The sequence below is a fragment of the Podarcis cretensis genome (genome assembly GCF_951804945.1).
Source record: "Podarcis cretensis genome assembly, chromosome: 12".
Lineage (NCBI taxonomy): Eukaryota > Metazoa > Chordata > Lepidosauria > Squamata > Lacertidae > Podarcis > Podarcis cretensis.
This window is the reverse complement of record NC_137181.1, coordinates 1,216,607-1,228,823: the sequence shown is the minus strand read 5'-3', so window position 1 is coordinate 1,228,823 and position 12,217 is coordinate 1,216,607. Positions and strand designations below refer to the sequence as shown.

At 47.3% G+C, this 12,217-nt stretch overlaps 1 protein-coding gene across 1 annotated transcript in view; it reads right to left on the bottom strand.

Moving 5' to 3' along the window:
* LOC307199067 (uncharacterized protein) overlaps window positions 1–12,217 on the bottom strand; it is a 116,509-nt gene that overhangs the window by 88,192 nt on the left and 16,100 nt on the right. The window lies entirely within an intron of this gene.

Here is a 12,217-nt window from a genome sequence, read left to right as displayed (position 1 = left end):
GCAGAAAGATCATCTTCTACACATTGTGCTGCTGTTTTGTGTCTGTTTGTTGCCCTATGGTTTTAATGGGATTGTTTGCCTGTACATTATAATTATGGATGTACCTTTTAACGTCTTAATGGAATTGTTTTATCGTGTATTTTAATTATGGGTATTCATCTTTGTGTAAATGGGTGGAACTCCACCTGGTGTTCTTCAGATTATTCTCTCTGCTCAACATTCCCCACTTTCCTCTCCCCGTCTACTGTTCTGGAGGGGGAAACCTTTGCCATGCCCTAAAGCCAACTTCAGGGGTACAGAGGGTCACAGGGAGGGGAAGGAGGGGGAAAGCCCTATAGTGTAACTGATGGGACTCTTGAGGTGAATTCTGGGCCCTCTTTTTTATGGTTTGTCAGCTGTTTGGAAGCCTATCTTAGTATTAAATGTTAAATTGGTAAATAAAACTGAAGCTACTGATAGATAATACTAGCATCATTCAGAAGGCTAGTGAACGTGAGGTGATTGTTAATCATTCTCTGAACTTAACCTTCTGGAGTGGCCTTTACAGCCTTTGTTAAGGACAATTTTGACAGAAGTCTGTGGGAATGTTCAGGGATGCAGGAAAGGATATATTGTCTGATTATATCTTCATCCAACTTCTGTTAACATTCCCCTTATTTTTAAACTTTGCAGAGGATCCGTTTTGCTCAGGCTTGCTAAAGCCTGTATAATAACTGTTCTGGTATTTCCCCCTTATTCCCTTATAAAAGATAAGACATGGCACAGTCTTCTACAAAAGTATAAAAAAGAGTTTGCTCACATTCAGATCCCAGAAGGCAGACTTAGCTTAACATACACTTGGAATCTATCTCATAAGAAGACAGTCCCTTTGTTCTCTCTTGGCTGGAAGCCAAGAGAGGATCTTTGGCTAAGCGGACGTTGTTTCTTCGATGCAGGTAGTCAAAGAGAGAGAGATGGCTGCCCTGCCCTGTGCTTTTGTCATTACCTGCACAGGTGAGGCCATGCCCACCTCTCTTTTTTTTTTAATTAATTTTTATTAAAGTTTCCACAAAATTTTTATCAATACAAACAGAACATAAATACATAACAATAAAAACATAAAACACATATAATTTCGAGTCTTAATTTCTTATACCTTACTTTCCCGACTTCCTCGTATCTCCCCTTCCTGCATTCTCATGTCTATAATTATTTAACAAATCCCTCCCTTATTTCCAACTTAATTTTAATAACACTCATTTTCTTTTAACTTATCCATTACCGCTGTTAACCCCTAATTTTCTCATCCAGCATCAACCTAACATTCACTAATTTTTGCATATTTCTTTAGATAGGCCTTAAATTTTTTCCAGTCCTCTTCCGCCATCTCTCTTCCCTGGTCTCGGATTCTGCTCGTCATCTCTGCCAAACTCATGTAGTCTGCCATGCCCACCTCTAGTCACATGCAGAGGCAGTCTGTCCCAGTCCAGAAGGAAACAGGAAGTTTACCTGCTGGCTGGACAAACATTCCTCCCCATGTGTAAACATGTTCACTCTAGGAATGTTGTACTTGACTGCTCTTGGGTTTCATATCCTACAAAGTCAAGAGCAGGAGCCTCTTTTCCCACAATGCTCCTTCTCCCTACCTGATCTGGTTCCAGAGCTGATGTTTCTCCTCTGCCTCCAGGCAAAGATGGAAGATGGGGTCTTGTCAGCATCATTCTGTCACCTGTGAGAGACAAAGGGGCCATTAGCACATGCTTCTCTTCGAGGTGAAGCAGTGCACCTCTAACTACAGATGGTGCGCTCTATGCGCGGGTACCTCTGAAGGTGACTCAGAAACTAAGCCAGAAGGAGGCTACCAGACTGGTGACTGGGAGCAGCTGCTGGGACCATATAACACTGGTGCTGAAAGACCTACACTGGCTCCTAGTATGTTTCCAAGCACAATTCAGCATGTTGGTATTGACCTTTGAAGCCCTAAACAGCCTCAGCCCAGTAGACCTGAAGGAGCATCTCCACACCAATCGTTCAGCCCGGACACTGAGGTCCAGCTCCAAGGGCCTTCTGGCAGTTCCCTCACTGCGAGGAAAAAAGCTACAGAGAACCAGGCAGAAGGCCTTCTCTTGGCCCCAAGTGTCTTCCCCCAAAAGATGAAAGGAACCCACAGATTAGTTCCTAAATCCATAACATGCAACCAAAGGGAGAAAAAGCTCCTTCCTCCTTACCTATTGGCCTGTCTCTCCTGACCAACGGAGTCTTCTCTGCCTCAGAAGAATCCAGGCCCATTTCTGCAAAGATAATCTTTCCCTGAAAGAGCAACAAGGATTCAGAACAGAGGATGGAGAGAAATATTAGAAAAGGAATGAGGAAGGGAAAACCATTTGGGGATGCTTTCCGAAAGCTTAGCAGAGGAATTCAGGATACTCTCCCTTCTGTTCAGAGCCCCTTGGGAGTATCCAGAGAAAAGTCTCTCTCACCTGCTGCTCTGCCTGCTTCCTCTCCTCTGCCTGACTCAGGAGGAATCCTTCGGCCAGGGCCACCGCCTGGGAACTGGTCTCCGCTCTGCATTCCCTCACCCAGCTCTCCATCTCTGGCGGAAGGACAGCCAGGAACTGCTCCAAGACCACCAGGTCCAGCATCTGAGCTTTCGTGTGCCTTTCTGGCTTCAGCCACTGATGGCAAAGGTGGTGGAGCTGGCTGCAAACCTCTCGGGGTCCTTTGGCCTCCTGGTAGCAGAACTGCCTGAACCGCTGGCTCTTCATATCAGAGCGGAGGGTGTCCTCCTCACCCAGGATCTTCTTCACAGAGCTTTCCCAGAATTCCCCACTGCTCCCAGTGTTGATGGCATGGCCCCTTCCTGCTTCTGGGCCAGCTGAGTCTTGCTCATCCATCTGTGTTCTCAGGAAGCCTCCAAGATATCGGAAGGAACCCCTTGGCCTTCTGCTAAGTTCTGTCTGTCCTTATTAAAGCGTCTAGCAAATCCTACAAAGGAATTTGTCTTTCTGTTATAAATTGATCTTATTATCATTCTTATTTTATTAAAATCCTATAATTCAAAGTTCAAGGTGTTTTTTAAAAAATAATATTGACAGTATCATCAAGTACCCTTTCTAATGAGTCTGGCATCTTTTTTAGGGCCGGACGATGCCTGGTTTTCAACATCGTAATACAGTATATCACCAGCTAAACATCCCAATACAGTGGTACCTTGGGTTAAGTACTTAATTTGTTCTGGACCTCCTGAAACTGTTCTTAACTTGAAGCACCACTTTAGCTAATGGGGCCTCTTGCTGCTGCCGCACCACCGGAGCACGATTTCTGTTCTAATCCTGAAGAAAAGTTCTTAACCCGAGGTACTATTTCTGTGTTAGTGGAGTCTGTAACCTGAAGCGTATGTAACCTGAAGCGTATGTAACCCGAGGTACCACAGTATTCCGGTTTTAAAACAGCTGCATTGGTTGTCCATTCAATGGAGGGGGCTCCCATGAGGGTTCACTTAGACCCCCCCCCACATATCTGAAGAACCGCCTCCTTCCCTTCAGACCCTCTAGGGTGGGGAGGCTGGCAGAGGGGGGGGGCTGGGCAGCCCCAGAAAGGCCATCCTGGTGGGAGTTCCTGGGCTGGAGCATACCCTCCCCACAGAGCCCCCCCCCTGCACCCGCCCCTCTTTCCCAAGGCCTCTGACCCCAGAGACAGGTGTTTCCAGGACCCAAACTACTCCTGGGCCATTCTGGGAGTTGCAAGGACCCAGAAGTCTGGCAAGGGGAGCTGCTCAGAAAGTTTCCACCTGGCTGCAATCTCTGCCCATCTTTTCCTCAACCTGAAAGGGGGTTCTTTGCCTGCCTTTTCCCAGCATCCCAAGGGAGACCACCGGGCAAGCTCGCCCCCTCCCGGGCTGTGCAGAGGAAGGAGGGGGGCAGGACCCTCCTCTCCCTGACCCCCCCATGCACCCTCCCGCTGCAGCCCTGGGACCCCTTTCTCCCAAGGGGGGGGGGAGAGAGGAGACTCACCGCATCCCGGGAGGCGCCCCCTTGCACGGGGCGGGAGGCAGGCGAAACCTCCCCCCCGCTTCCCACGCTTGCAGGAAATGACTGGAGGGAGGGGGAGGGGCTTTTGCTGGGGGGGAGGGCCTGGTTCCGCCCCCTCCGTCCTTTCCTCTACTCTCTCGGAGTCCAGCTCAGTTCCCTGCGACCCTTGCAAAGCGGAGCGCTGCGAACTCAGCCCCCCCCCAAATGAATGGGGAGGAGCCCCGCCCTCTGCCCCCGCCCAGAGAGGTTTCTTTTGCGGGAGGGGGCAGAAGTTGGCAGAGGACAGAAGGGCTTCCTCCGGTCTTATAGGGGCTTGCAAGGGAAAACACCTGCAGTTCAGATATGAAGATCCTGCAGCTCAGGCAGTTCTGCTACCTGGAGGCCAAAGGACTCCGAGAAGTTTGCAACCGGCTCCTGCCGCCAATTGGAATCTGTGCCTTGGTTTTTAAATGGTTCCAGGAGTCAAACACCCTTCCGGAATAAATTAAATTTGAGAACCAAGGTTCCATTGTATTGGGAAAGGTGGTGGAGTCAGCTGCAAATCTCTCGGGGTCCTTTGGTCTCCTGGTAGCAGAAGTGCCTGAACCGCTGGCTCTTCACATCTGAGCGGAGGGTGTCCTCCTCACCCATGTTACGGTAAAATCCGGGTGCGAGGCTGCTCTGCCACCCAGCTCGTCGGACTAAGTCCGCGGGTCCCTGCGGAAGAAAATGAACTCAGCCGGACACAGGAGCAAACTGCAGAAGATCCACGTTTATTGCGCAACAGGTTCAAGACGAGATTGAACCCCGAGAATGGGGCGACATAAACTTTTAAAAGTTCCTTCCAAGTCCCAGAATACAGTGCAGGAAAACGTCATGAATACATTACGGGAAGGTTGGGTTTCACGGATGACATCATGAATATATCACAGAAAGGTGGGGTTACGTGGATTAGCATTTCAGGAAGGGAGGGGAAATATGCAGAGCAAGAGATATGCATAGATAAACACTTTCCGAGTACCGGTGGTGGTCAAACAATAGCCCAGATATGCATCGTCTGCCACCTGGCATTGCCCGGAGGAAGGGCTCGGCAGGACCATCTGACAGGATTAGGGTCTTCCTGAGTACGTGACCTGTCGGTTTGAGGATTAAGGCGCTGAGGGTAGCATCATGGAGTCCAAAAGGAACTGAGCCAAATGACTCCAAGATGGAGGAAATCGGAGTTGTAGTTGATTTTATATTATTTTCCAAAGTTTTAGTATTGAAGATTAAGAGGGGAAATGAAATGGATACATTGTAGCCAGAGTTTGACAGTTTTACGAGGTCGCTGGTTTCGGTTCCATTGTTCTCGCAGCGGGGAGCCGTCAGCAGCTTGTCAAGAGGTTAAAAGAGGCGTGCAAGAGCTCGCTGAGCTGGTCTCTGCAGGGCGAATGCATGGTTCTGATTGGGTAGAACGCGGCCATTGTAGCGAATGGAGGATTCAACTCGCTACGGTCTGACAGTTTTATGAATGGAGGGAGGGAAAGAAAGGAAAGATGGTGGGCTTATTTCGCCCGTATAGGTAGAGATAGAGGGAAGACACTGTACTTATGGGGCCAAGGGTATAGTGTGGTGCTTGTGCAACGGTGTGGGGGGAGCGAAGGGTCGCCAGGGCCGGGTGCCCACGAGGTCATCGCCTCGGACCCTCTGGCGACTAGCGGAGGGGTGAGGGAAGGAACCCCCCCCCTTTCCGTATCACCCAGGATCTTCTGCATGGAGATTTCCCATAATCCCCCACTGCTCTCAGTTTCGATGGCATGGCCTCGTCCTGCTTCAGGGCCAGCTGAGTCTAGCTCATCCATGTGGGCTCTCAAGAATCCCCCAAGTGATTTGAAAGAGCCCCTTTTGTCTTCAGCCAACTTCTGTCTGTCCTAAGTGGAAGTGTCAGGAAATCTTGCAAAGCAAATACTGTACACTATTCTGTTATAAAATCAGCACACTCTCCGGTGAAGATAAGGTGTGCTCTGAGCAAGTACGGGCGTGTCTTGCTAGGAACCAAGCCTGGACTTCACCACAGTCCAGATTCTGAGCTTTTTTTAAGTACAAAAGGAAAGTTGCAGGAATTTATGTATAGGTTGGGGGGTTGTTGCCCCTCCAGCAGATATCATGCACATGCAGCCCACTACCAAAATCAGCACAATCACTTTTGTGACTTTTGTGATTTCTCCCCACAAAACATTTCATCACAGTTTCTTCCTATCTATTCAAAGGGCCTCTGCTGTAGAATACCAAATGTAAAAATTCACTGATCAATGTATCTATGTACTGGCTCACTGGGAAAACTTCAGAAATTCATCTAGACATGTGAGCTCAGCTACTCAGCAGCCCCTCTGCCTGAGTGATAATCCCTGGCATCCTGATACCTGAGTGCCAGACAGGTAGCCATTCCAGAAATAACAAACCCAGATGAAGACAAAAGGGTGTGATTCACTTGGCTGGGAAACAGGGAAATGTAAATATCTATTTTGTTACACTTGATGTGTGTTTGGTGGAGGGCAAGGGGAACTATGGGTCAGGGTCCAGGATGCTGAGATTACTGCCACCAGACCTCCCCTTTCATGATGTAACCATGATGTATGAGTGATGTAGTTTGGGGGGTGTAGCATGGGGGATTAGCATCTAATAAAAGTTTGGGTTCTCTTTTGTTCGGGGCTTCCATCTTGTTTCACCTGGTGGCAGGTGGGAGTCCTGTCGTGGCTGTCTTCAGTAAAGACCAAGCCTACTGCTTGCTGTTTTGCTCTGGTATTCCTGGCTGGTGTCCTTGTTTTTTGTCCAAAGGAGCCCTCAGATTTCTCTGTTAACAGGAAGAAGCTGAAATAAACCTCTAGCCCTCCTAGAAGCACTGCAGAGCACAGCCGAAAGGGCAATGAGACGCCCACAGTGCCATGCACTGGTCACATGCTTTTTTTAAAGCCATCTAGCTTGGTGAGCATCTATGAAGAAGCACTTTATTCTCTCTGCCCTCCATCTTCCAGCAGTCCTTGTTTATTTACTGCACAGGTCAGGTTTTTGTCTTTATATTTTGTGCATATTCTATGTCCAAATGTTTCCGTCTGCCCACAACTCCTGTTAATAAAAGGAGCCTCTGCACAGCTCACCTGCATCCAACCTCCCATCGTCCTCTGTTAGTCCTACACAAATGTTTCCATCTGCCCAAAACTTCTGTTAATAAATGTGACGTATTCATCAATCTGAATGGGATTTATTTGCATGAAATCTTTTCTGACCCAAAGACACCCACCCCCCCACCCACCCCAGAAGTGGCAAGCAGTGTATGGATCTAAAGGAAGACTACAGTGGTACCTCGGGTTAAATACGCTTCAGGTTACATATGCTTCAGGTTACAGACTCCGCTAACCCAGAAATAGTGCTTCAGGTTAAGAACTTTGCTTCAGGATGAGAACAGAAATCGTGCTCCGGCGGCGCAGCAGCAGCAGGAGGCCCCATTAGCTAAAGCGATGCTTCAGGTTAAGAACAGTTTCAGGTTAAGTACAGACCTCCGGAACGAATTAAGTACTTAACCTGAGGTACCACTGTAGTTGCAAACTCATGGCCACCCTGGCTTTTCAGAGAAGGGGACAGAACCCTCTTCTGCCAGACTTGGGGGTCCTCCCCATGTATTAGAGCCCCTCCCCCTGCAGCCCTGGGCCCCCCTCTCCTCCCTTCTCTCCACTGCACCCTAAGGCAGAAAGGAGACTCGCCAGGTTCCAGGAGGCTCCACAGAGGCAGCCTTGGAGAAGCAGAGATGCAACAGCCACCTGCCGCCTCTTGCAGAAAGGGGCTTTTGCTCTGGAGGACCCTTCCACCGCTTTCATTTCCTGCCCTGCTAGGAATCCAGCTCAGTTCCTTTGAACCCTTGCAAAGCTGAACACAGGCGGCTCACCCCTCTCTCCCTCTGTGGTTTCTCTCTTGAAAGCAGGAGTCAACAACAAGCCCCACACATTGCACTGCCTTCACTCCTAGGTGCTCTGGCACTGCCCACCCACCCCTGTGCCCCCTCCCCATTTTATTCCAGATGCACAGCTATGAGCTGGGTCTTGACTGGGTCTTTCATCAGACCACCACTTTATTCCCGCTGCTGCCTTGGAGAACTCTTATCTGAACACTTCACCCCTCACTTAGCAAAGGAGGAGATGTGTGGTGGAATGCAACTGATTTATTAAAACAAACACACAAGGGTTTCAAGATAATGTTGGGTACATCAACTTATGATTTCAAATGTTCCTGCTCCTCCTCTTTTTGTCACCTGACTACAATGGGTGTTATAATGCTGTTTCTCTACTACTAATCTATCAACCCTGCTTGACAACAACCACTACTCTCACATTCCGTCTCCACTGAGGAGGTTGCTGGAGAGGCCATGGACCATCTTGAGAGACCTGCTCCTTGCCTCGCAGGCCTTTTCCACCCGGCTTGGGAAAGTGGGGTCTGGACTGCTTGCTGTTGCTCCCAAGCACCTCTGAAGTACAGCAAACAGAAAACTCTTTCTTCATCCTGGATACAATCCTTTGCTCCTTGCATCCGCTCAGAATGTACTTGGAATAATTAAAGGAGGACAGCAGGAAGGGAATCCTCAGCTTACGCTTCTCACAGAGGGAAGCCTGAAACTTGTGGCTTTTCTGGAAGAGGTTGTGTGCGTGTTGAGCAGAAACCAGTAAGAGCTTCAAGGGGACACGACCATTGCAGACGTGACATGAAGCAGGTATTCAACCCCTTGCCCAATGACTTGCACCTCACAGATCTGGCTAAGAAGAGATATTGGGCGCTGAGGGTGTGTGCACCCCATGGTTTTGAGAGACAATGTCAATTTTTTGCTGGATTGTCACATGAGAAGAACACTGTTGCAATTCTCACCTGCATAAAGTGTCCTCAAATTAAATTCACACACAGCCATTGATATGGTTTCTCCCTGCCATGAGTTCTTTGAAGGGCCATTGCAGTTGGGCCTGTGACTGAAGCCCTTTCCACATTCCAAGCACTGCTATGCTTTCTTCCCAGTATGAATTATTTGATGGGCTATGAGGTTGTTCTTACTCAAGCACGTTGCACTTTCCAAGAGCTGATACAAGAGGTTTGTCCACTGTATAACGTAATTGATGGGAAGTGAGACTTTCCTTCCAGGTGAACCTCTTTCCACATTCCAAGCACTGATATGGTTTATCTGATACGGCACTGATATGGTCTCACTGCTATGGCAACGTATAGCAAATGGAAGAAAGGGGAAATCACAAAGGAGGAGTATACATGAGTAGCCAACAGTTGCAGGGAGGTCTAGGCAGGCCAAAGCTCTGAATGAGCTCAGGCTTGTAAGAGAGACTGAAAATAATTTTAAAAGTTTTATTCAGCTATGTTCAAAGCAAGAGGAAGAACAAGCAAGTGGTAGGTCCTCTGTGTTGAAAGGAAAAAGAAATGCTGTTGGGTGACTGAGAGAAGATTGAACCACTCAACGCCTACCTTGCGTCTGTCTTCCCCCAAAAGAAAGCAGTGCCCAACCTGATGATAACAGAATCAGAATGATGCAAGGAGACAGCTGCAGCCCAAGATAGGAAAAGAGGTAGTAAGGGAACACCTAGCTACTATAAATTAATTCAGATCTCCAGAGCCTGATGAGCTGCACCTAAGGGTATTAAAGGAGCTTGCAGATGTAAACTCAGAGCCTCTTTCTATAATCTTTGAGAATTCTTGGAGAACAGGTGAGATCCCTGCAGCCTGGAAGGATGCAAATGCACCTTAAAAAAAAGGGGGGGGGGACCCAGGTGACTACTGACCAGTGAGCTTGACATCAATAACAGGAAAAGTCCTAGAACATATAATTCAGAAGACAGTCTGAGAGCATGGGTTTCTCAGAAATAAGTTGTGCGAGACCAATATAACTTCTTTTTTTGATGGAGTAACAAGTTGGTCGATCAGGGGAATGCTGTGGACATAGTGTATCTTGATTTCAGTAAAGCTTTTTGACTAAGTCCCCCATGATATTCTCACGAGGAACCTGATACAATGTGGGCTGAACTAGGTAACTGTTAGCGGGTTTGTAAGTGGTTGACTGACTGAACCCAAAGAATACTCATTAATGGTTCCTCGTTATCCTGGAAAATAGAGACAAGTGGGGTGCTGCAGGGATCTGTCCCGGGCCCGTTGTTGTTCAACATCTTTATAAACAACTTAGATGAAGAAACTGAGCGGATGCTCATCAAATTTGCAGATGGCACCAAACTGGGAGGGGTAGCTAATGCCACAGAAGACAGAATTGGAGAACAGGGACAAACTAACAAAATGAATTTCAATAGGGACGAATGTCAGGTTCCGCACTTTGGCATAAATATACGATGGGAGACACCTGGCTTGCCAATAGTGCGTGTGAAAAGGATCTAGGGGTCTTAGTGGACTGCAAGCGTTACATGTGTGAACAGTGATGCAGCAGCAGCGGCAAAAAAGAGAGCTAAAGCTATTCTAGGCTGCATCAACAAAAGAACAGTGTCCCAATCCTGTGAGACTTTTGATGGGAAGTGAGATTGCAGCTCTGGTAAAAGCTCTTTCCACATTCCATGCATTGATATGGCTTCTCCCCTGTATGAATCCTTTGATGAGCAGTGAGACTTCCCTTTTGACTGAAGCACTTTCCACACTCTTGGCACTGAAATGGTTTCTCCCCACGATGACTACTTTGATGCCGACGGAAGCTTACACTTGTATTAAAGCTCTTTCCACATTCCGTGCAGTGATATGGTTTCTCCCCTGTATGAATCCTTTGATGGGAAGTGAGATTGGTGCTCCGATTGAAGGTCTTTCCACATTCCAAACACTGATAGGGTTTCTCCTCTGTATGAATTCTTTGATGGGAAGTGAGACTTTCCTTCCAGGTGAAGCTCGTTCCACATTCCAAGCACTGATAGGGTTTCTCCAATGTATGAATTCTTTGATGGGAAGTAAGACTTTCCTTCTGCCTGAAGCTCTTTCCACACTCTTGGCACTGAAATGGTTTCTCCCCAGTGTGTATTCTTTGATGGCAAGTGAGACTCCACTTGGAATTGAAGCTCTTTCCACAGTCCAAGCACTGATTTGGTTTCTTCCCACTCTTAATTCTTTGATGGGAAGTGGAATGGAAACTCTGACTGAAGCACTCTCCACGCTCCAAATATTTATATGGCTTCTCCACTGTGTGGATTTTATCATGGTTTCCCTTGTTAATTTCCAATTCATCACCAATTTCCAATTCATTACCAGCTGTATCAAAAAGAGAAAGACATTAGAGCACCAGGAAGAGATAGAGCTCCAAGTTATTATTATTTTTATTTATAATTTATTACCCTTTGTCAGTTATAAAAGCATATTAAATAGGCTGCCTAATAATAAAATTGTCATCATAATAACATTCCTCTCCTCCACACTTTTACAGGCCATAGATTAATAAACAATGGTAACTTACTAAAAGTCTTACTACAGGGTTCATTGACTTTTCTGACAAGCATTAACAGACATACTTATGTGAACCCGAGATTCAAAAACCCTGGCTCTTTTCTTTGATGGATTTTGTTTGATCTAATAATGGAATCCAATCCATCTCCCATGTCAGAAGTCTCTTTGGTTTACCAAGAACAGACAGAAAGACGGAAAGACATGAGAACATAACCGAACCTAACCATTCTGAAGCCTACATTTAAAAAGGCCAGGGCAATTCAGACCAGCCAGATCATGGTTTAAAAAGGCAAAATGGGAGGAAGAATATTCACAGATAAAATAGCAGATAACTCTCCATTCATGGTTCACTGTGGGGCTGTCAAAATCCCAGATGTTGTGGGTCAGGCTTCCTCAACCTCGGCCTTCCAGAATTTTGAGACTACAATTCCCAGCATGCCTTGCCACTGGTCCTGCTAGCTAGGGATCATGGGAGTTGTAGGCCAAAAACATCTGGAGGGCCAAGGTTGAGGAAGCCTGCTGTGGGTTATTGTTTAATTCCATCAAAATACTTGACGTTCATCTTATAGAGATCGGTACTGAATTTCAAAACAGGTATCATGATCCACCAAGGAGCCGTACCGAGAGAGTCCATGATCCCACGATTCTCCTCCATGACTTCCTTATGCAGAGCTCTCTGGTCAGGATCCAGCAACGCCCATTCCTCGTCTGTGAAATGAACAGCTACATCTTCAAAGCACACCGGACCCTAATATAAAAAGGGGAAAGTCTTC